General features: G+C 38.4%; 1 protein-coding gene across 1 annotated transcript in view; it reads left to right on the top strand.

The window, feature by feature from the left end:
- The window catches only part of NEXMIF (neurite extension and migration factor), a 1441710-nt gene that overhangs the window by 1202330 nt on the left and 214366 nt on the right, over nucleotides 1-25014 (top strand). The window contains exon 4 of the mRNA XM_044057672.1: nucleotides 23967-24090. The gene's annotated coding sequence lies outside the window, so the exon portion shown is untranslated. The remainder of the gene's footprint in view (nucleotides 1-23966; nucleotides 24091-25014) is intronic.

Here is a 25014-nt window from a genome sequence, read left to right as displayed (position 1 = left end):
GTACACTTAGCTAAATTATATGAATGCTGCTGTTTGGAAAAAATGGCTAATATTATGATTAAGTTGTTCAGCATATACTGTTAAATGACAGTGACTTCATTGATTGTAAACAGTGTCCCTGTTATCTTTTATATAAACTAAGATCTGTGGGGACATTATGCAGTGTGTCATGTAGGTATCTCTTGTAATACTTTGTTATTCTTCAGAATATGTTCTGTTTTTCCCAAGTGGTAATTAAAGCTGTTCAAAAGTTATTTTCTGTAGTAAGGAGTTACTCCCACTTTTCCTGCCATTAAGATCCCTTTAATATGCTGATGACGGGTTTATGTTAATTCCAGGTCTCCTTCTGGGCATTAGGTGTAATTCTTTTTGCTCCTTTCTTCTGGAATTTTCTAACGTATCTGTTGCTTGTCTAGTCAGGATAAAATAGACAAGTCTTTGTGGGTTCTGTTCAAACAGCTTTATTATGTACAAACACATCAGGATTGAGGCTTAATAACTTTAACTTAGATAAACTTATAAACAAACTAGCTATTACACAATTACGTGCTCTCTCTCTGGCTGTACTGACAAAATGACACTGAAGCTAGCATGTGCTGGCTATTTATATGCACGTGCCAACCTTGAAACGCTTCTTAAAGGTACAACATAGACACACTATTCTACATCCTCCCTCTTTGAGAAATAAGTCGTGCAATGTTGATGACACTAATTGTCATGCAATCAATACAAATAATTTGTTCTCATGCAATTATACAGAACTAAATACACATAAACAATTATGTCCAGGTTGCTGTGTATTTCACACTAGGTCTAGAAATACGACCAAATTGTGTTACATAGAAATTAAAATTAGGTCTGGCAAGTGGGACTGTCTCTGCTGAATGTTCAACTTTAGGGACATCAGGAATATCATCAGGAATGGAAGTAGAAGTTAAGGTACCTTCTGCAACAGGAACATTGTCTGGATAGCTCTGAGATCTAGATTCTGTATCTCAGGAACAATGCTGCAATATCAATTCTGGTACAGGAAGATGATGTTCATGATTTCTCCTGTACTCCACACCCTCAGATTCCATGAAGTAGGATCTTGGCTTGGCACCTATACCTGTTACTTGACCAATCTGGTCAAAACCTGTCACTGTTTGAATCTTCATTGTCTCTCCATCTTTCAATGGATGAAGAAATCTGCTGGATTTATCATAACTGGACTTCTGGAAAGAATGCTTTCTGAATAATTGGACTCTAATTGACCTGTTGTTAGCTTTAGGTCTCAACAAACTGGAACTAATAGGCAGTGTTTTTCTGGTTTGCCTAGATGGAGGTCTGTGAGCAGGTGAGCCACGTATATCATCATGGGGTATATTTCTGAGATTAAGTAAATTCAGAAAGACATCGGAATTATCATGCTTTGACCTTTCAAGTAATTGCTTTGCACCCTGTACAGCACGTTCAGCTAGTCCATTTGACTGTGGGTATTCTGGACTACTAGTAACGTACAAAGTCCAATTCTTTTGCAAATTTCTGAAGCAACTGACTGGTAAATTGAGTACCATTGTCAGAAATAACTGTGTGTGGACTACCATAGACTCAGAAATGACGTTTCAACTTGGTGATAGCAGCAGTGGACGTTAGGTTAGGTAGTAAATCAATTTCAAACCAGTTCAAATAAGAGTCTACCAACACTAAATAATGCTGATTGTTCCACTTGAATATATCAGTGGCTACTGTTGACCAAGATAGTTCAGGAACTTGACTTATCTAAAGTGGTTCTTTTTGCAAATGTGGTTTATTACTATTGCATACTGAACAAGAAGAAAGTACTTTATCAATGTCTTTTACTAGAGAAGTCCAAAGTACTATTTCTCTCACCCTTCTTTTAGTAGACTCGGAACCTGGGTGACCACAATGCAAAATCTGGATGTATTCACATTGTAAGGAAGCAGGAACAACAATTTTGAGACCTTTGAAAATAATGCCATCTTACATCAACATTTCATCTCCTTAAGGAAAATAGGCTTGTTCTTCAGGTGGTACACTAGATTGCTTTGACAGCCATCTAACATTAATGTGGTTGAGCTTTTGCAAAATTGAATCAGTCTTTGTATGATCTCTTAGCTCATCACGTGTTGTGGTAGAAAAATGATGCACTTCCATGACATCAAAGTCAAAATTCTCTGCATGGAGCTGTTCGGTTGTATTTCTGGGTGATCTGGATAAGGTATCAGCCAGATAAATAAATTTGCCTTTTGTATAAACCATTTTGAAGCTGTACTTTTGCAATTTGAGCATCATTCTTTGTAATCTTGCTGGAGCTGAATAAATGCACAGACATCTTTGGAATAGTAACTACAGGTTGGTGATCATTTTCAATCTGAATAGCTCAACCATAGATATAATCATGAAACTTTGAACATGCAAATACTATTGCCAAAAGTTATTTCTCAATTTGAGCATAGTGCATTTCAGTTTGGGTAAGAGTTCTAGATGCATAGGGTACTGGTCTGCCTTCTTGAAGAATGACTGCGCCAAGACCAAATTTTGAAGTATTACAGGAAAGAGTCACTGGTTTATTGACATCATATTATCTTAATGTAGGTGGGGTGGCAATTTTCTGCTTAAGGTCTTTAAATGCCTTCTGGTGCTGTTCCAACCAAGACCATGTAACACTTTTGCATATCAGCTCTCTCAAAGCTGCTGTCAACTCACTGAAGTCTGGCATAAACTTGCCTAAATAGTTGACCATACCAGGAAAAGGTTGTAGAGCTTGAACATTATCTGGTGCTGGCATCTCAAGAATGGCTGCTTGCTTGGATGGGTCCGGTCTTAAGCCAGTGCTAGTAAATAAATGACCAATATATGTAACTTCTGGTAGTCTGAATTTGCACTTTAGAGGATTGAGCTTTAAGTTCACTTCACATGCTCTGTCTAGAACTTTCTTAAAGTTTCTGTCATGCTCTGTTTCACCATTGCCTCCAACCAATAAATCATCTACTATTATGGCACAAGGATAACCTGAAAAAAATTGCTCCATTGTAGACTTCACTTACAGGATTTATTCCAAATGGCATACTGAGGAATCTAGATTTATTTATTTATTTATTTTATTTTATTTTACATTTGTTAACCGGGAGAGTACGACTGGATTTTGGTCCATTTTCAGCGGAGGCCCAGGGAGAAAACCTCCATAGATACATACAGACAGAGTAACTTGACAATTTGTATACATCTGTACAAGACAGTTAAATACTTTGAGCAAGAACACTTGCAAAAAACTATTCCAGATATGCCAGAATATATAGCAGATTTAAGAAATTATAGACTTTTATGCACAAACACAGTAATTTTAGTAGTACACAGCTGTGCAAGTTCTCCTATAGTTCAGCAATACAAATACTAATATATCAACTGGAACAGCTGAAGTATCAGAGTTATGGTAAAGATAGTTTCAACAAAAGGCCAGGTTTTTGCCAAATGGGGTACTTAAAGCAGTCAGTAATGAGGATTTGAGATCAAGCATCACTTGCCAAAATTAACTTTTTGCATCCAAGACAGAAAAAACAGTAGCATTTGGCATTAGGGCTGCAACTTCCTCGACTGTATACATTGGATGATGCGTTCTTTCTAATGCTTTGCTCAAATCTCTTGGGTCAGTGCATATTCTTATTTCATCTGAGCTGCTACTATGGACAACACCCATTCAGTTGATTCTTTAACTGGACAAATTACACCTTGCTGTACCATTTTATCCAACTGAGCTTCAACTTTGTCCTGCACGGCTATCAAAACATTTCTTGCTGGTCTGACTACCAGACTGATCTCTGGGACTAACTTCATGGAATACACAACTGGAAGTTTGCCCAGCTTGTCATAGAAAACATCAGCATAATCTGAGAAAAATAGCTTCAGTAAAATTGGAACTGTGTGCTTTTATGATGATGATCTTTGGTAAAAGAAATCAAATTCATTCTCAAACTGTCTCTAAAACCCAGTAATGACTGCACAAGTCTTCAGACTACATAGAATAACAAGCTGTAACAGTTCCTAGCCAAATGCAATGAAAGCATTACTGAGCCTTTGGTTTGAATTTCTTCACCTCCATAAGCAACAAGTTTCCCACAACTAGCCACATTGAGTTGTTCACCAGTTCTCACCTTAGCAAATGTTTCTGCTGACATAACATTACACTTTAAGCCAGTGTCCACTTTAAGCTCAGTAAAATTACCATTGATGTGGACAGTATAAAACACTTCATTCTTTCCCAACAAATGTACTGCATCAACCTTTTTACCAAATACTGATACACCATCTATGTAGAAAGTAAAATTGCAGCTCTCTTTATGATCAGCTTGTTTGTCGAGTGACCCTTCTTTATAACTGTGTGATGTTTACTTGATTTGCAAAACTTCTAAAAATGGTTAAATTTTTTACACTTGTGGCATTGCTAACCAAATGCCAAGCATTTTCCTCTTTTAGACTCATGACTGGCAGCACAATTGCAACAGTTAACAATAAAGCTGGATGTGAGTTTTGTGGACTCACCCTTGTACTGCACTGAGCATCCCTTGTTCTTAAAATGTGCTGGAAAACTATGACTCCTCCCAGGAAACCCCATAGTAGTTGCAGCTGCCATGTGCTTAGGCCTGCTTCTGCTAGCCACGTGTTGCATGCTGTCTGCATTTGCTCTGGAGCCTGCTGAAGCCATGCTGTTATCACTTGCAAGCATACTTGTGTGCCTTTCTGTAACTTCATAGATTTGACAAATCTCTTGCAGAACTGTGCTTTCTTTTCTTTTTCTTTTACAATTTCTGGGTTTGTTTTATTGTACACTTTCAGTAAAGTGGTACAGAAGGACCTCTGCTTTGAAATGTAGCAAAATCTTAGGGGGCTGAATCAGTACAAGCTGAAAACAGCATGCTTGTATAGCATTTAAAGTCAGGGCTAAAGTATAGGGCTTCAGCACACCATTTGTTGTATTCAGAATGAGTGTAGCAAGCTGCTTTATGTTTGTAGCAAATGGTTTACTACAATTATTGTGAAAAAAGAAGAAAACCCTTCTTTGTGCTGCAAAGCCCTTTTTTTTCTCTCCACTTGGGAGGAAAAAGTTTTTTTTAGTACAGGGGGCACCAGGTCAGGGAGCTGTACCATGTGTCACAATAGGTAGCTATGGCTCTGCCATGCCCTCCTTACTCATATGCTAACCTTCCTCTGCCTCTGACCTGAACTCTAACTAAACCGTTATCCTGTTTTGATCGATTTTTTTTTGTGATACGAGTTTTTGATTAAATACAAGTTCAATGAAAATTTTAGAGTAATGGTGATGCAGCACTTGATGGAAATATATAGATTCATGCGTATATATATATATATATATATATATATATATATATATATATATATATATATAGGGGGGGGCAGAGAAAGGCAGATATTTATTCGCATCCTGAATAAATAAGGCTGAATATAAAGAATAAGCTAGCAGACCTACAAAGGAACTCCCACTCTGGGTGGTGTTGAGAACAGATTACAGAATTTGCTGGAGAACATATTAATTAGTTTTTGCTAAATATATGGTACTTACATGTAAGAAAATGTTGCCTAATAGAAAAAAGTAAGTATTTAAGTATTCACACATGGATCTGGTATGGTGGTGTCATATACTGAAGAGGTTAAAATGTATTTACACATCATTTTCTGTGGTCATAACAAGGTTGTTTTTAGATTAGCATTCATTTTTTAGAAGATTGTGCAGAACTGTGTTGGAATCACAGTTCAGGTAGTTATGAATATTATCTGGGCTATATAAGCTTAAGTTTGCTGAAAATACTTTGAAATATAAAGTAAACAGATTATACCTGGCTGCAGCACAGAGGGGAAAATGCAAAAGTTTAGTTTTCGTCTTGCAGCCAGGCTGCTATTTTATCTGCCTGTCTTTACCTGATCCATATTACACGGTATAGTGTGTGTAATGTGAAAACTTTAAACATTTAAACTTTTAAAAATAAACATAAATTTGTTCTTTTCTTTTTTTTTTTTTTTTTTGGCTCAGACTGCATTGTCACCAGGCTGTTTCTAGGTCATTCTAGAGGTAGAGGTGCATTGCCAGGGATCGGTAGGTGGGCCTTACTGTGCGCTTACATGAGTGATCTACATTCATCTTAGGACCCGACTTCATACTGAGGAAGCTGTAAGGCACCAGTGTAGTCATCATCCTTGCTGTTGGCCGAGACATTATTTATAGGTTCTTTTTTATTACGTTTTTTGTCTAAATCTGCAATGGCAGTATTAATGAGTGGATAAAATACAAAGAGAGAACACATTTAATTACCAGCAGGCTTGCAGTGTCAGTACAGTGGTGTAACGTACTTCATTAAGTTCAGTGAGCTAACTGAAGCAAGCATTTACTTTCCTTCACAAAGAACTGTGTGAAGGTGATAACGTATCACTAAAATGAGAACATCTGCAAATGAAACTAAAATATTCCTAAGAAAATTAGGTGTTCACAATGTTTCTGTAACAGAGGGGAGAAAATCAGTTAATGGAAATCATGCCTCCATTTACTACTCTGTCCAACCAAAATCTGATGACTTAGAGCATTGCCTTCAGGCAGATAACTCATGATCTCCAGAGCCTTAATTAAGTCTGGTCCTTTCGGCTGCATCCAGCTGCAGTCCCCAGATGAGATGATATGTGGCAATATATAACTATTAATATTGAATGCCATGGATATGCCACCATGCTTTCTGAATAAAGATGCATCTGCCATACTTGGCTAAGCTTGCTTACTAAACCAAATAATGTAAGAGCCTCTCTGTGTTGCCATGTACATCATTGCCTGTTATCACTGGCATGATATATGCTTAGCCACGCTGCTCTTGCTCTATAGTGGGATTCTTTTCTGAATGTATAGAATGGATTTGAAACAGAGGCATGACATCTTAAATAGTTATTATACATAAGAAGGGTTAATATTGCTTTAATAAATGTAACCCACCTCCTCCCTGCATTTGGATTGCTCTGTACATACAAGCCATTTGAAAATGTGAAGAATTTATCCATAAAAACACAGATACAAAATACGGTTTTCATGGAAAACTAACTACTAAACAGTAGGTAAAAAGTGATAGCTGTCTTTTAACTGTCTGTCACAAATTACAGTCAACTCCTTGAGTGACACTGGACAGCCTACTAAAAAATGTTCACTTGTTGAGCTGTGACATGGGGCCCTAAAGCCATGACTCAGCTCCGACTACTCAGGAACAGTTGGTGGCCCAGGTATATTAAGCATTAGTGCATTAGTGGGGAGGATGGGAATGATTTGCCAGGTACAGAGTGCCCATCATGTGTGTGGAGAGAAGTGGCCAAGTCTGCTGCATGCTTGGCACCTAGCAGAGGCAGTATATTTTGGTTAATTCAAATTAAGGGCTAAAGATTTATGCCCACTAAACAACATAGATACTCTAGTCAGAGGACAGACAGACACACGCACACACACACACACACACACACACATATATATATATATGTATATATATATATATATATATATATATATATATATATATGGTTCATATATATATATATATAAATGCTAATGGTTCAGTGAACCAGGTGCTGTAGGAGTCTTGCTTGTCTAGCCTACTGAACTCATCCAGGATAGTAGAAAACCGTAACAGCTGCTTGGATGATAGCAACCCTTCTAGACTCTGCAGATAGGAGTTGATGGTCAGTAGGCAATGTGGAGAAAAATGACCTTCACTTTAATGCTAGCAGCAGCTGTGATAGCATCATTTTTCAGTGAAATTTTAACACCAGGGTTCTAAGCTTTAGCAGTGTAGTAGTCTGTATCATCCTTAACATACACAAACACAATTCCAACAATCTCACAATTATTGTAACATACAAAGTTGGGGCTATAAATAAGTTTATCCAATCCAAAGCACATTTTATTTACATAAAAAAAGTTTTATTACATGGAGTTCCCGCATTAATGTCATTTTAAAATAATCTTTCAATGGGCTTAAACTGGTAAAAATAGAAGCACTGTCAACGTGGTCACCTTTGTAGCCAGAATCTCAATTCAAGAGTAGCTAAAATTTGAGCCACTCTTCAGAACTACTGCAATCACATCATAACTATTTATTTATTTATTTGTTTGACATCTGTTAACCTGTTTGGTCCAGCTGAGCCGTATGGCCCTTTTTCAGTGGAGACCTGAGGAGAAAAGCTTCAGTTGACAGAAATGATGTTCTGTGATGAAATTTTATACAAGGATCAAAATATATAAGTTTTAAACAATAGTATGCAATATTAAGAATATGAACAGCTAGTAATATACAGAATTTATGTACGTGAACACAATGGACAAAAATTACAAAGAAATATAGGTTTTGATGATCAGTGTTGAAAACAAAAGTACCTGGGATATACAGCATGGTAAGACAGAGTGGAAGTAAAGGTTGCAAACATTTAAGAAAAAAAAAAAAAAAAAACAGATAAATTGCACAATGACAGAGCAGATTCAGCAAAGATGGTATTTACAAGGTAGCTTAGGTGAGAGTAAGTGGGTTACATACAAACAATGAAAGTGGAGATGGAAGTTAAGGGAGTAATTCAAGGGCAGGATTCTGAGTTCAGGAAGTAGATTTTGACTAGTTTTGAAGAGGCCGGTACTTTCAATACTGCAAATGTCAGGGGGAAGCCTATTCCAGGAGTAGGACACAGAGTTTCTGTAAGAGTTTGCCAATATTTTTGTTTGGTTTATAAATGTCTAGTAGGTTCTGGTCAGAGTTACGAAGTGAATGACCTGGGGTATAAGGGGATATAATGGATGAGAGAGAGGGACAGGTTGAAAGTTTATATAGCAGTGAGTGTGTGAGTTGGAGTTGGGAATGAAGGCGGAACTGGGAGAATTCAAGCCATTAACGTTTGTTCAGGGCATGACAGTGATCAGATTTGTATGGTTGGTCACATGCAAATCTGTCTGTGTTGTTATATGTTCGAGTTTGGTAAGTAGGGATGACTGAAGGTGGGTCAGGATAGGAGACGCATAGAGAAGGCATGGAAGGAGAAAGGCTTGTGCAAAAGTGTGTTTGGAGTCAGGACCTAGGAATTTCATATTTCTATAGAGCAGACCCAGTTTCTGGTTGTTTTTTTTTTTTAATGCATTGTTGTATATGGATGTCATCCTATGTAGGAGGGCCAGTCTGAAGGAGATTGGAGACTGTAAAGTGGTGACTGGGGAAAGTGTAGTTAAGCAGCATAGAATGGTGGTCTGCAGGATGATGTTGATGATCAAGAAGTGGAGGAGGAGTGTGAAAGCAGTGCCAAGGATTAAATGGTGGAAGTTAAAAAAGGGTGATTGTGAGGTGGAGTTCAGGGAAGAGTTAAGACAGGCACTGGGAGGCAATGAAGAGTTACCGAATAGCTGGGTAACTACAGCAGAGCTAGTAAGGGAGACTGCTAGGAAGGTGCTTGGTGTGACATCAGGACAAAGGAAGGAGGACAAGGAGACATGGTGGTGGAATGAGGAAGTACAGGAGAGTATACAGAGGAAGAGGCTGGTGAAGAAGTAGTGGGATTGTCAAAGAGATGAAGAAAGTAGACATGAGTATAAGGAGATGAGGCGCATGGCAAAGAGAGAGGTGGCGAAGGCTAAGGATAAGGCATATAGAGAGTTGTATGAGAGATTGGACACTAAAGAGGGAGAAAAGGACCTGTACCGATTGGCTAGACAGAGGGACAGAGCTGGGAAAGATGTGCAGCAGGTAAGGGTGATAAAGGACAGTGAGGGAAACATACTCACAAGTGAGGAGAGTGTGTTGAGTAAATGGAAAGAGTACTTTGAAGGGCTGATGAATGAAGAAAATGAGAGAGAAAGAAGGTTGGATGATGTGGAGATAGTGAATCAGGAAGTGAAGCAGATTAGCAAGGAGGAAATAAGGACAGCTATGAAGAGGATGAAGAATGGAAAGGCTGTTGGCCCAGATGACATACCAGTGGAAGCATGGAGGTGCTTAGGAGACATGGCAGTGGAATTTTTAACCAGATTGTTTAATGAAATTTTGGAAAGTCAGAGGATGCCTGAAGAGTGGAGAAAAAGTGTTTTGGTACCTATCTTTAAGAATAAGGGTGATGTGCAGAGCTGCAGTAATTACAGAGGGATAAAACTGATCAGTCACAGCTTGAAGTTATGGAAAAGAGTAGTGGAAGCTAGGTTAAGAAGGGAGGTGATGATTAGTGATCAGCAGTATGGTTTCATGCCAGGAAAAAGAGCACTACAGATGCAATATTTGCTCTGAGAGTGTTGTTGGAGAAATACAGAGAAGGTCAGAAGGAGTTGCATTGTGTCTTTGTGGACTTAGAGAAAGCATATGACAGGGTGCCTAGAGAGGAGTTGTGGTATTGTATGGGGAAGTCAGGAGTGGCAGAGAAGTATGTAAGATTGGTACAGGATATGTACGAGGGTAGTGTGACATTGGTGAGGACTGCAGTGGGAGTGACAGATACGTTTAAGGTGGAGGTGGGATTACATCAAGGATCAGCTCTGAGCCCTTTCTTATTTGCAGTGGTGATGGACATGTTGACAGATAAGATTAGACAGGAGGGCCCGTGGACTATGATGTTTACAGATGACATTGTGATATGTAGTGAGAGTAGGGACCAGGTTGAGGAGACCCTGGAGAGGTGGAGATATGCTTTAGAGAGGAGAGGAATGAAGGTCAGCAGGGCTAAAACAGAATATATGTGTGTAAATGAGAAGGAGGGTAGAGGAATGGTGAGGACGCAGGGAGTAGAGTTGGTAAAGGTGGATGAGTTTAAGTACTTGGGATCAACAGTTCAGAGTAATGGTGAGTGTGGAAGAGAGGTGAAGAAGAGAGTACAGGCAGGGTGGAATGGGTGGAGAAGAGTGTCGGGAGTGATTTGTGACAGACTGGTACCAATAAGAGTGAAAGGGAAGGTCTGCAAGAGGGTAGTGAGACCAGATATGTTATATGGGTTGGAGACGGTAGCATTGTTGAAAAGGCAGGAGTCAGAGCTGGATGTGGCAGAGTTAAAGATGTTAAGATTTGAACTGGGTGTGACTAGGATGGACAGGATTAGGAATCAGTATATTAGAGGGTCAGCTCAGGTTGGACAGTTTGGAGACAAAGCAAGAAAGGCGAGATTGCGTTGATTTGGACATGTGCTGAGGAGGGATGCTGGGTATATTGGGAAAAGAATGCGAAGGATGGAGCTGCCAGGTAAGAGGAAAATAGGAAGGCCTAAGATGAGGTTTATGGATGTGGTGAGAGAGGACATGCAGGCGGTTGATGTGAAAGAGCATGATGCAGAGGACAGGAAGAAATGGAAACAGATGATCCGCTGTGGCGACCCCTAACAGGAACAGCCGAAAGAAGATGATGATGTATATGGATGTCAAATTTAAGCTGGTCATCAATTATAGTACCAAGAAGTTTGGTGTGTGGTTCAGCTTTGATAAGGGTGTCATCTTGAGAGGAGATGGTAAAGGTGGATTTGTGGTGGGAGAGAGAGTTAGGAAGAAATACTAGGAGCTTGGTCTCTTTGGGATTAAGTACGAGTTGGTGGACAGTAAGACACTTTTCCACTGATGAGAAAGTATTTTGGGTGAGGGATAGAAGGTTGGTGATGTTATCAAAGATAGAGATGACAGCAGAGTCAGCGTATTGTATGAGAGAGGAGGTGGCGCAGGACGAGTGTAGTTTATTAGTGAAGATGTTAAAGAGGAGAGGTCGATGAATTGAGCCCTGAGAGATGCCAGTTTGGACAGGTAGGAAGGGAGAGCAAGAGGGTTGCCATCATACAGACTGGAGTATATTTGAGAGAATGGCTTGAAAACCATTAGATAGTAGATGGGAAGAGATTAAGATCAGTTAGTTTATCAATAACTTGGGATGAGATTTAGTATCAAAAGCTTTAGAGAAGTCGAGGAAGAGAGAAGATGCAAGAAGATTTTTGTCCCTGGCTTTAGCACCAGTGTCGGTAAAAGATAGGATGGCAGTGGCAGTGCTATGTTTAGGGTAGAAGCCATGTTGAGATAGGTTAGAAGGTTTTCCTTGAGTAGGTATTTAAGGACCTGGTTATGTATACATTTTTCTAAGATTTTGGTGAGTGGACAGAGAATGGCAATGGGGCTAGAGTAAGATGGATCTGTGGCGTTACCTCCTTTGTGAAGTGGGATAGTGGGATGGTATAGAAAGATTTCCAGATATTGGGGACATAGGCTTCTCAGATCTGTTAACTAGGATAGAGACAGGGTAGGCAATATAATGGGCTGCAAGCCTAAGAAAGAGGGGAGGGAGGTTGTCAGGAGAGGGAGAGCAGGGTTTTAGTTTGAGTAAAAGGGATTTTATGTAAGCAGTGGAGACAGGGTTAAGAGAGAACGGGATGGAGTTACTAGTAGTGACAGAGGTGTGAGAGAGGATTTGATTTTAGCTGTTTTTTGGTTAGTTTATTAATAGATTCAATGAAGTGGGTATTAAGTAAGGAGGCAGTTTCTTGGAGAGTGCTGTAAGGAAAGGGATTGAGAGTGGTAGGTTCACCAGGATGCAGAATTTTATTGAGTGCCAGAACTTTCTGGGGGTTTGACTTATGTGTGAATTGGGCATCATAATAGTATTTTTTCTTATTCTTATTGATTTGCTTCTTTGAAAGGTTTCGGACTTCTTTATATTTTTGGAGAAGCGGGCAGGTTTTGTTTTTAGCCATAGTTTCCAATACTTGTCCCTTTCCTTCATGAAAGTGAGTGCGTCTTTAGAGAGCCAAGGAGAGTAAGTTGTTTTGACTCTGATTTTTCTTACGGGGACTAAAGAGTTGAGGATGGCAAGGAAAGTACTATTAAATTGCAGCAGTGCATCATTGAGGGGAAGGTACTTAAGGTGAGTCCAGTTAATGGAATTGAGCCTGTCATTAAAGGTTTCAGCATTAAAGGAAGAGAGATGATGATGTTCTGTAAAGCTGTGGGGATTAGGCAATTGTGGGAAGTATCTTTCAACTCAAGTAGGGAGGTGGTCACTTAAGGAATGAGGTAGGGTAGTGGGGTTATGAACGAGGCTAAAAAACTGCCACAAAAGGAACAAACCACTCCAAAGTTTAATATAACAATAAATGTAAAGCGCTTTTCATCCAGTCAATTGACCGGACTTCTTCAGACAGGTCAAATAAAGTCTACAGAGCTTTAGATATGGTACCATCAGTTACCCATGTGATAATCCACCAATAAAATACAAGTAAGGTAAATTCTTAAAACCATTCCCTCCAAAATGCAACCTTTTTATAACAAGTATATTACAACATTCATTATACACAACATGACCTTCCTATAAATACCTAAAAAATCAGTGCATAGCCTACAAATCATATTTGTTGACCTGTTTAATAGGTTGATTTGTAGGCTATGCACTGATTTTTTTAGCTATTTATAGGAAGGTCATGTGGTGGATCATTCCTTTTGTGGCGGTTTTTTAGCCTTGTTTGTTTTTTGCCTTTTTCCCCTGGTTTGTTAGTGGAGTTATGATACAGGGAGGGATCGGAGGTAAGTATCCAGTCTTGGGTGGAGCAGTTAGTATTCCTACTATTGTAATGAGTAGGAGTTGAGATAAGTTGATGGAACCCATGGAGGTTAATATGTTCGGTAGGAGAGGCAGTAGATAGTTTTTGCCAGTCAATATTAATGTCTCCAAGTATTAAGGTTTCATAGGGCATGTGCAGTGAGATCCAGGATAGGATAGATTTGAGGATGTTTATGTTTCCAGGTGGTATGTGCATATATATATATATATATATATATATATATATATTTGCAATGCAACATTTTTTATGGGGGTTGAGGTGACAGTTTAGAAGTAGTCGTTCAACAGGGTGGAAGTTAGGTAGAGATAAGGGAAAGGGGGATAGGCTGAGGTGCTTTGGAGTACATTACTGCAACTCCACCTCCTTTTTTGGCAACTCTGTCAGCATGGTAGATATTGTAGTGAGGAGGTAGTATTTCTGAGACAGACAGAGATGTGTGGTTTTAACCGTATTTCATGTAGGGCTAGGATGTGAGGAGTATATCGGGTAATCTAGGAGTGAAGCTCTGTAACTTTGTTAGGTAATCTCTATATGTTAATTGCATAAATAGGTATCTGTTTGGCTGGGTTGGTATTTGTAGTGGTTGTAATGGAAGGGCCAGGATTAGGGTGAATGTCACCATCTAGAAGTGGGATGCTTGAGACTGGTTTTGGTACAGTAGAAGTATAAACTATAGGGTTTATGAGCGAGTGGATATTTTCCATTTATAAAGATGAGTATAGGATGGATTAAAAGGAGAAGGGGAGATAAGGAAGGGTAGGGAGTGTTCCTTAGGAGGTAGAGCATAAGTACTGGCTGGAGATGTGTGAAAATGATTCAGCTGGATCTGATAGGAAGTAAGGTAAGATAAGTGTAGTAATAGGGTTGTAAAGATGCACAGGGAGGGCATATTGAATGTGTGGGGGAAGAGAGGTATAACAGTAGAGAAATTTAAGTGATAAGAGTTGGGATGCAAGTATTTTGTTGTTATTTTATTTAGAGAGTAAGGGAATAGAGATAGAAGTGAAGTCAGGGTAGTTTGCAGGTAGAGGGAGATAGGTGAAACCAATCAGCAAGTAGAAGGTGGGAAGGATTTAGTGAGAGGAGGGGAGATGTGAGGGAGGAGGGGTAGGGGGTGGGTGGGGAAATCCGGGATTGGATAATTTGGAGATGTGGAAGAGGAGGACACAGGGTGTATGAGGTATTAATGTAATTTAAGTGGGGGTGGGTGGAAAATGGAGGTTGGGTAGGGGAGCAGATTGAGCCCAAGCATAGCAAGGACAAATGGAGTGGGCTGGACCAGTAATGGCAGTTGGCACCAAAAAACAATCACTTGGCCAGGAGATGCAGGCAAGAGGCACTGCAGAGTGAGAGTGGAAGTGAGTAGTACAAGTTGGGAAGAAAAGGAAGATGCAGGCAGGAAAGGATTGGAAGCTACGGGTGAGTATTGACTTGAAGCATAGACATGATGGTAGCTACACCAGATGGGAAATAGCTAATAACAGGTTAGTTTTCAGCAGGTTAGAGAAAAGCTTTCAAAAGGTAGAAGCAAAGGACAGGATTAGTAGTGGGGGTAACAGAGTATCTGAGGGTGTCCCAGTGGTGTGCAGGTAGCCAATAAAGCTAACACAAATAACAGCTATAGAATCAACAGTTGAACATACTTTTTTTTGTTTATATTAAACACTGGGTAAACATGGAGGTGCACGGTCCTTGTTCCTGGAGTTGGAGAGGCTCAGTAAAGGCAGTGGTTGTCAGTATAAAAGTAGGCTTTGGTCATGGTACCTAGAGAAAGAAGGGGAGATGCAGTGGTGAGTTATGAAGTGGAAATTAATGGTACAATTTACTACAAGAATAAGATGAGCCGAGCTCGCAGTGCCATAGAAAACATTTACAATGCATTTACAAAACTAGAATGAGAAAACTGCACTACTTAGTGAATACAAGTGTTTTTGTGTAACAAGATAGAACTTTCTGTTGGAGGAGTTGGAGGAGATGTAATTTGTTACCCATGAAGTTCACGAAATAAAGAATCTGCAGTGGTGATTAGCTGCAAACTTTCTAAAACTTGAAAAAGGGCTAAGCAATTATATACAAGTGGCAAGAAAAAAAAGTATAAGAAAGTAAAAAATATGTCATGGGTTACTTGCTGTAAAGTTTAGTTTTACTATGTGATGCCAAAAATTAAAGAATGCCTTAGTGAACCATGATGGTTAATTTATTAAAAAAATGTTGAGTTCAGTCCTCCTAGAGTATGTGAAAAGGCAGATATAAGCTTATAGAAATGCGGACAGTCCCAAGACAGCTCACAAAATGAGTGTATAGTTGTTTTCAAAAGCCAGGCAGCTATCAGATCTGAACAGTCTGGATTGCTAAACATAGTTATCAGATTTTACAAACTATTATTGGTAAGGACAAATCAGAATTCTAGCAACAGCAATAAAATGAGCAAGGATGTGTTACTGCAGTTGAAGTAACTTATTTCAAATATTTATCAGTCCACCTCAGGTTCTCTGCCATTTGGTCCAACAAGCTCCCTTTTCCACCACAAAATAGAAACAGAAAACTGTCTTCTTACAGTTTATTTCAAACTAATCTTGTTAAATCAGTGGAACAATTACTGTAATAATTTGTGAACTAATGCAACCCCATGGATTCATATTTCTTAAATTTAGTTACAGGGGATATTGCTAACCCCCTTAAGAATACATTTAGCCTATCTTTAGCATCTTGTGTGGTTCCATTTAGCTTTAAACATGCTTTAATTTTAGCTCTCCCAATTTGGTCTTTGAAATTTGGACACAAATCTGGAGGACAATAAGCCCATTTCCATTCTTTACCCCTTTACAAAGTTTCTGGAAAAAATACTGTATAGCCAAATCACAGAGCATATCAACAAATATGCTGTACTCATATACCCCCCCCCCCCCGCCAGCATAGATTCAGGGAAGTAACACTCTTGCTGGCCTATTTACAGCAATTAATCATGCATTTAATTCCGCTGAAGAAGGTCATCTATGTGATGGAGTTTTGATGTTACTAAAAAGGGCAATAAGGGTTAACTATAAACAACTCTTTCAAAAGCTCCACAATGTTAGATTTGGTTCAGCTATTCTATCTTGGTATATATTGCCTCTTTCACATTAACAAATTTGAAGTGAATACATCCTCCCCTGATGTGGCAGACATCAGTTATAGAATCCATGAAGGCTTGCTGACTGTTCAGGTCTGAAGGCAGTCAGGGTTGCCTGTCTTTCCAACTCCTTGCATAGATGTCATTTATGCAAGATTGGTGTATACAGACTTTTGAATTCAGAAGCTTCAAAATTTCATGAATCAAGTCTCCCTTGACATCGCTGTTTCCATTATTTGACTTTCCACCCTATCAGAAGTGTGATGCAAAAGACAGTTATAAAATACATTCAAAAATAGTTATTTGGGAAGTTATTTCAGTTCGGAAATGGTCTGATCAGTATTCATTTTTCTATTTAGTACCAAGGAAGTACCTCAGTCTGACTGATATTAAATCTTAGTGGTTTAAATTATTTAATTCACAAACAAAAGATTTATTTGGTCTCCATGCAAGCAGTTCTTCCTTGCTTTTCATGGGAAGTTTGGAAGCTGTTTTGACCTCTAGGGTACCTACTTGAACACAGACTGACAAAGAGTTGTTAAAAGTTTGAGTAATAGCCAGTCTTTATTTTTTTTTTGTCTCACCTTAGCCCTCAGGTTGTTCAATAGACGTGTGTCCCTGGGCAGTCTAAGCAAAACACAAGACACCTTATTATGACTGTTATAATCCTTCTGCATCACCTTCATTAGTTGTCATCTAGGCAACATGCATGCCTTTTAAAACTGCCTGTCTCATAGTGCTTTTGTCATCCACACAATCAATATGGCTATAGTATGATACATTAGCAACCAGGGTGGTTTTCATTGATATCCCTTTTGTCAACGGGCCATAAGGGTATAGGAATGGGCAATGATAACAGGATGCTTTCTGATTATAGGATCATAGGCATTAGACAGCTGAACCACTAGGCCATTTCTGCCTTGCTAGTTCCCACCCATAGGCCTTTTTCTCTCTCCTCAAGGAAGGCCTGGCCAGTCATATGTGGATTTAATTTGTGAATACCTATCCAGATCCTTTTTAAAGGCAAGACAGTGTGTCACACTGCTTTACCTGGATAGGGAGTTTGTTTCAGAGAAGAGGGCAGGAGCTACATAACAAATCTGGCCATTCTCCATGTCTTATTCATCGAAGAAGATTTAGAGCACTAGCTCTAGTGTTAGCTAGACTGTCTGGTTTATTGAGGTCTACGAGTTCTCGACTTCTTGGATCCCTTATAGCCCAATACAGATGGTGCAGATTGCCCTTAAGGACTCTATGAAACTGAGTATAGAGACAAAGCTCCCGTCTGTGTTGGTATTTCAAGTCTTTTTAAGACCATCCAAAGATGTCCATATTGTAACCTCTGTACAGAGAGCCAGCATCAAGAAAACATGCAAGAGGAAGCTGACAAAGGGTTGTGTCCACTTTTAGCTCCAGTCCAATCATTTGGGCTATCCTGTGTAAATCCTTCATTCTGGTCTCCCTTTTCTTCCATTAATGTTCATTTCTCAATTGTCTAATTTTCACTATGTTTCTTGCAACACATTTTTGGTATTTCTTCAGGTTTCTAAAACCTTTGCAAGCAGCATGTTTCTCATCCAACTTCCATTCAAAAATTTTGATCATGCCATGGGATTTGAGCTTTGTTAGAAAAGCTAACTTTACTTCCCTTCAACCCGGCTTCTTCTGCCAAGTTGAAATGTTTGTTTTGCAAAATCATATTTCTTGTGGCCATAACTTTGTATAGAGGGATTAAAAAAAAAAATCATACCTTATATGTAGACACTGTATACTTGACCTTTCACAGCATCAGATTGGGCTTGAAGGCAAATCCTACATTTATGCTTAAAATACTAACAGACAAAATATAAACCAAGCTATCAATCTTACCGCACTTTTTTCTGAACTGTCCCAGTATGGGAGAGTACACCTTCCATTTTCTGAATATTCACAGGCTTTTGAAAATTTAATATATAACAATATTTTCAGAAATTACCCTTAAGGAGTCTATATGAAATGGATAAAATGTAGTTAGAGTCTGGCATAGTGGTTAAGGTGTTTATCTCTTAGACACAAGATACAGGGCTCGAGTCTCACCTTTGAGGGGAAATTGGCTAGGCTTAAAATGACCCACAAGGACAGTTAGCCTAGTACGTACCTATGAACCTTAGACCCAAATTTAAAAAAGACATTAGCAAAAAGCCCTTGTACTAAGTTGTACCTGTAAACTCGAACTTACTACTTAAAGAACTTAGAAGTGCACAAAAATACAAGTCATTCAGGAAAAATATAAGAACTATCTCCAACAAACAGTTGTATTATTTATTATTTTATGTTACATTTGTTGACCAGGTTAGTCCGTCTGAACTGATAGCCCTTTTTCAGCGAAAACCTGGGGAGAAAAGCTCCACAAATTATTTCTCTTTCCTATATTACATTGCAGTGCTTCATAGTAATCTTTGTAACATTACCAGTTTCCTACTAGACTTTTATTTCTGTAAATATAGTAAATGTCATTCATGATCTATGTAACCATTTGCTTTCACTCACACAAATAATACTCTAAAATTTCATTCTGCATAGGCATGCTTGCCTGTATCTACATTGAAAATTGTCTAACTCAGTCTCTTACCTTGCTTCTTAATTCTTGTTGGACTTATCTTGTACAGAGTATGTTTTTGTGCAGTCTGTCACTTTTAAAATATTAATTTCTGGCACTCCGGTAAAAATATTTATCCCCTCCCTCCATTTTACCAGAATGGACATCTTCTGTACTGTTTTCAGTTATTAGGCCTTTGTTTACATCAGTAGTATTCAGACATAATTCGGTATTCTGGTTTGTTACTCTTTCCTTACTGTATACATTTTCTGTCCAGAAATTTGAAATGTAAAGTAATATGTCAGATTTAATTCTTAATATTATAATCTTTATGTTCTGAAACCATCTTTGCATCTGTTGCGTTCTAATTATGTATGTTACATACTCTAATATTCACTTTTACTTTTTGAGCCATTTTGTGTCACAGCTATCATGTTATCATTTTGTGTGTTATGTTTTTCCAATCTGAAATTATTTCTGTGCCTGTATTACTGCTTTCTCCTTAACTATTACTGAACTATTATCATAAATGAGGCCTGGATCATGCCATGTATCCTCCCAGTTAACAAACCGAAGTACATATATACAGACAAATGGTCTCTGCTACCAGTTGATCTACCTACGGAGAACACAATTTAACATTCACAAGTCAAAGATAGAAAATAAGGTGCTTTAATGAAATGTTGGGATTCTGCTGTGGTAGCGTTGTTGCCTCACAGTAAGAAGTTGTCCTGTTTGATTCTCAGCTAAAGCGTCTTCTGTGTGGAGACATGCATGAATGGGCGTACCTTCGTTGAAGGTTGTGCATCAGGCCTGGCAAGTCGGTACGTAAAAATCTACTGCCAATCATTAGTGGACCGGAGTTCCGCTGTGGCAACCCCTAACCCAGAAAAGCCGAAAGATACAACAACAATGAAATGTTGGGATCACTCACTGTAAACTTGAAAAATTCTATCACAGCCTTTAAGAAACGGCAGTCACAAGGTGGATTGGACACTTTAAATTGGCAATAGGTGTAGATGTGCATCTGTATGTGTGGTATGGAAAACAGCAGCAGGCATAGCCAGCTAGGGCTCTAGATTGTCACCGTTGAAATGACACACCGACTCCATGTGCAAAAATGGGAAAAGGGATTGTGTTTGTATGCTGGATGGATGGTGAGACAAAAATCCATCTTCGTGTTTTCTAGTTCTAAAAATAGGAAAGATAAGCTAGCCAGTCAAGTGTACTTAAGTGCAAAGTTCTAAACTGGTAGGATGGCAGAGGATATCTGAATGCAAGATTCATCTAAACAGTGATCCATTCCTTCACTGTCCTCACAGGTTATCAAACATTCACACAGTGTGCGCAAACATTCTGAAGTCAGATCTTTAGAGGAAGTGTTTGTTATTAAGCTGTATTGTAAAATAAGAAAAGAGCATGCTCACAGATAGCATTCATGAGCAAGTAATGCAGACCTAGATTTTACAAAGCATTACTGCTCATGCCTTGAGTTGAGTAGGCTAGCAGCTACAGAGTTAGATATGTCATCAGTTATTTATTACAGATGTTACAAACAGTGCATCAGTGTCTACTGAAAGTGGACAGCTGGAGATGTAAGTTTGTCACAATGGCATGAATATCTTTTGAAGGAATAGTAAATGTCTGTGCAGAGATTTATTCCATATTATTTCTCTAGCTTAATTTCGAATGTTGGCGATTGCTGTGCATCTGGTCTTATCAGTTAATCAAACCACCTAATCATCAAATACCACTTTGTCGACCCCTTTCTGTTGAAGCTACACTTCAGCGAATGGACTTTCAGTGAAACTTCTCCTAGGAATAAGCAATGGTAGGCCAAACTAGCAACGTGAAAAAAATGTAATATTTAAAACCTACCCAGGTGTGGGGATTACACCGCCCACACACCACAGTGTGGGGGGCTGCCCCCCCTTAACTAAATATACCAACTCCAAGATCACACTACAGTGGGGAATAGTGCAAATTCTAGATGATAGCCTATCATTGGGTATCCTTGGGATAAGTTTCACTGAAAAGTCCATTTGCTGAAGTGTAGTTTTGACAAAAGGGGGTGACAAAGAGGTATTTGATGATTAGGCAGTTCAACAAAGTGAAGTAGACCCCTGTGCATCATCTGGGTCTAGCATCATAATCCTTCTGCAAGTTTATTCTGTAGTATTGAAAATGTGCATAATAAAAGGTTTACACAGATCATGTGCATGACTGCCTACCATGAATCATTTAGTAGAAAAAGAAGATTATTCAAGAATGTCAGACAGTAAGTTTGTCACAGTTAATCTTTGGGAATGATCTAAGAATCCATGATCTAGATTATGCATGAACTTTACTGGTAAGTGGTTTTCTGCTTTTAATATGCATTAACTCAAAGTGGCTAGATAATATGTAATAAAATTGATACCTCATATGTAGCCACAGAAAGAATTAGACAAAGTTTTAGCTGTTAATTGTGGTATTCCATAAATGGATTTTGTTACTAATATGGGAATTTGGGCTCTTGGAGTTGTCTTGTTGCTTAGGACTTTGAATTTTATTTTATTGTAAACTGTACAGTCACTTTCCATCTAATTGTTTTTTTTTTTATTTAAATAACAAAAGGATGTTATTCTCATTTTTCTGTAGAAGTTTTAATAGCTTGTAATCCAGAGAAGGTAGTTCATATTTATTTTTTGGGGCTATTTTTCTGTTGTCAACTGACCATCATACCTTCTGTACTGTGACTGCCCATATGGTCTTCATAGGCAAGTGTCAGGCACAGAAGTGTGATTCTGGCAGCCAGTCACGTGTTTTGTTTATATGGCCCGAGATCCACCTCCAGTGGGGGGTGGGGCGGAATGTGTCAGATCTACAGAGACCATAATGTCATTTCCATGCCTGTGCACCAGTAATGAAGGCTACTGCCACATTGTGGCTTATTACCCCAGGATACAGTTCATTCTGCCTTTCCACTTTCAAGAAAACATGTCAACATGTAATCTGATCTGCCTCCTTACCTCACAGATAGGTATGTTCTTCCATCTTGCTTGAGGTTCAACCAATGTCCATGACCGTAATCTAACCTGGGATGGGTGGGTTGTAGTCAGGACTTCATCCTTTCACAATAGAAGAACTGTATAATTCATAGATATTTTACAATGAAAACAACTTCAGTCACTGATTGTAGTTTACAAGTTAAATATGACATTTGAAAACATTCATTTTCTTTATTTCTGTAGAAATTAAAATTAATGCACAGTAACAAAATGTGCCAGAATCATGCTATACCCTTTTTGTCACTTCCCAAGTTGCTGTGAAACCAAAGAAATGTGGGCAGCTCTGTTATGTACTTAATAAACATGGAGCTTTATGTCAGACAGCCAATGACGTAGCCGTTACATATGTGGGTGTTGGTGCTGTTCTGCAATCTGATAAGAGGTTAGTAGTCTCAGTTTGTCAGCTTTAACTTTTCAAGGAAGTCTGGAATGCAAATATCAGCAGATGCCCACAACACAAAATACATTACTTGAGGTAATGGACGCTGTTAGTGAAGGATGTGATTTAACAACAGTCAACAGTGTGGCTGGTAGTTTCACAGAAATGGTATACAAAAGCAGTCGAAAAACACAATGTCATTCCTTAATAAGCTGCCTGCCCTAAACAGGACTGCAATTATTGTATGAAGTTGTTCTATTTTCATTTCCTAGTCAAGTGGCTGTCATCAGCAATTTTATGGGTTAAGACCTGTAGAGGGCCGAAATTGTGTAATAATCTAGAGGTAATGCTGCATTTTTAAATTTACTAACATTTGTACTGCAGGACTATAGCCCCCTCTCCTTCCACTTTCATTGTATTTCCTGCAAACTGACCACCTGGGAAGCAGCGGCTTGTTTCTTGCTTGAAAATTAATTTTCACATAGTGAGGTCGAGTGACTCACTCAAAGCCAGATGGCAAGTAACTCGCTAGTGTAGAAAGAAGGGTTGTGTCCTCTTAACATGCCACATACCGACTTTTGCATCATACTGTCTCCTGATAGGCATACCAGATGCTGGTATCTGAATTACACCCCTTAATTATATATCATACCACTGAAAAGCAACAGAAGTCACTGCAGACATGAGGAGAGTAAAAGCTGATTTGTATTTTAATCACTGAGAAAGAGAATAGATTACTACATTCTTCCTACAATTCCTAGGTAACCGGACATGCCCTACTGAGACTATAACTCAATAGTTAAACTAATCAATGGACTCATATTGTGCTTATATTTAATAGTTTCCTTACACACGTTTATATGACGGCAGGTTTTGAAACAAGTTAACAATGGCCTAATCACGGAAGAAATAATACAGGAAACCACATTAAAAGATTTGCAATTCATTGTTTACATTTATAGATCACATCTAAGAAATGTTTCTGTACTGTTGTTTTTTTTCTTCATACAAGATGTGGCTTGATGAATGCAGTCATAAGGTTACTAGCTACAACTACTGCTTCACGCTGACATATTATCTTAGATGGAATAAAAAAATGATATTGCCACATTTTTGGTGTTCCTTTGCTATTTTGTTAATTAACAATTTGATTGTTAAAGCTGTACTAAATTTACAAAACAGCACAATTAGGAACAAACTAAGATGTGTACCTGTTTGTTTTATGCCTTACATTTTTATTTTTCCCCCCTGTAGGCTTTGACACCTGTTTCTTAAGGAATGATGTTAAAGTGATTCAGCGAAGTTTATTCCTGGGCTGATGGCCAAACTCAGAAGGAGATCTTCTGTCCCTGGAACTGTAATCACTTGCAATTTTGAGGTTAGTATCACTGAAAAAAAAGAAAAGGGAAATGCTCAGTATGTTTTTCAAACTTGCGATATCACTATATCCTTTACTAGTACAGATGTCCAAGAACTGAAGTAACATCGTTAAATATTGCAGCAGGTTGTTTTACTGTCCAACTCACTCTTCCAAAAATTACGCACATACTTTGCAGTAGTACAGATGGATAGATAGATAGATAGATAGATAGTTAGATAGATAGATAGATAGATAGATAGATAGATAGATAGATAGATAGATGTATATAATAATATAACAGTTTTTAATTAGCCAACTGCATGTTCTTTATGAGATTTCTGAAAATGTTAGTTTTATTAATTTGAATGAGGATGGGAACATAATGGAGTAGTCATTGCACTAAAAATGAAACGAATTTGACTGTCTTCCAGAATATTGTTTTGGGCCGTATTTGTCCACCAAAAAGTTTTAAAGGTGGCTCATTTTAATATACAGAATTTAACATAGTTTGTAGCAATGAGTTGCGTGCATATTGTCAGTGAACTATGCACTGTAGCATGTTTTAATCCAGGGTTTAACTACAGCTCATGGTTTAGTCATGAGAGTAAAGCCCAGGTGACCAACTAAAGCCGGCTCTGGGAATTACTCATATAGAGACATGTTATTTTGCCATTATGCAATGATATTTAAGAATGATGTTTTAAAATAACTATTTTGTATTGCAGAACTTTATTTCTGTTCTGTCTCTTCTTACTGATTTGAATCCAGGGATGCCTTGAGAAAGTGCTATGTATGCATGCACTCATGTAAGATGCAACAATTTTCACAGTACATCAGATTAATGCAGCTGCTGCTACTTTTCCGATAAAGTAGGGACTCCTTTTTTAGATTTAGACTTATTAGTGTATCTCTTTATTTTAAAAAGTGCCTAATTGAATAATG

This window comes from Protopterus annectens, chromosome 15.part0 (genome assembly GCF_019279795.1).
Source record: "Protopterus annectens isolate FY-2018-M chromosome 15.part0, PAN1.0, whole genome shotgun sequence".
Classification (NCBI taxonomy): Eukaryota; Metazoa; Chordata; order Ceratodontiformes; family Protopteridae; genus Protopterus; species Protopterus annectens.
Note: the sequence above shows the minus strand (reverse complement) of the source record. Positions and strands in the feature narration are given on the sequence as shown.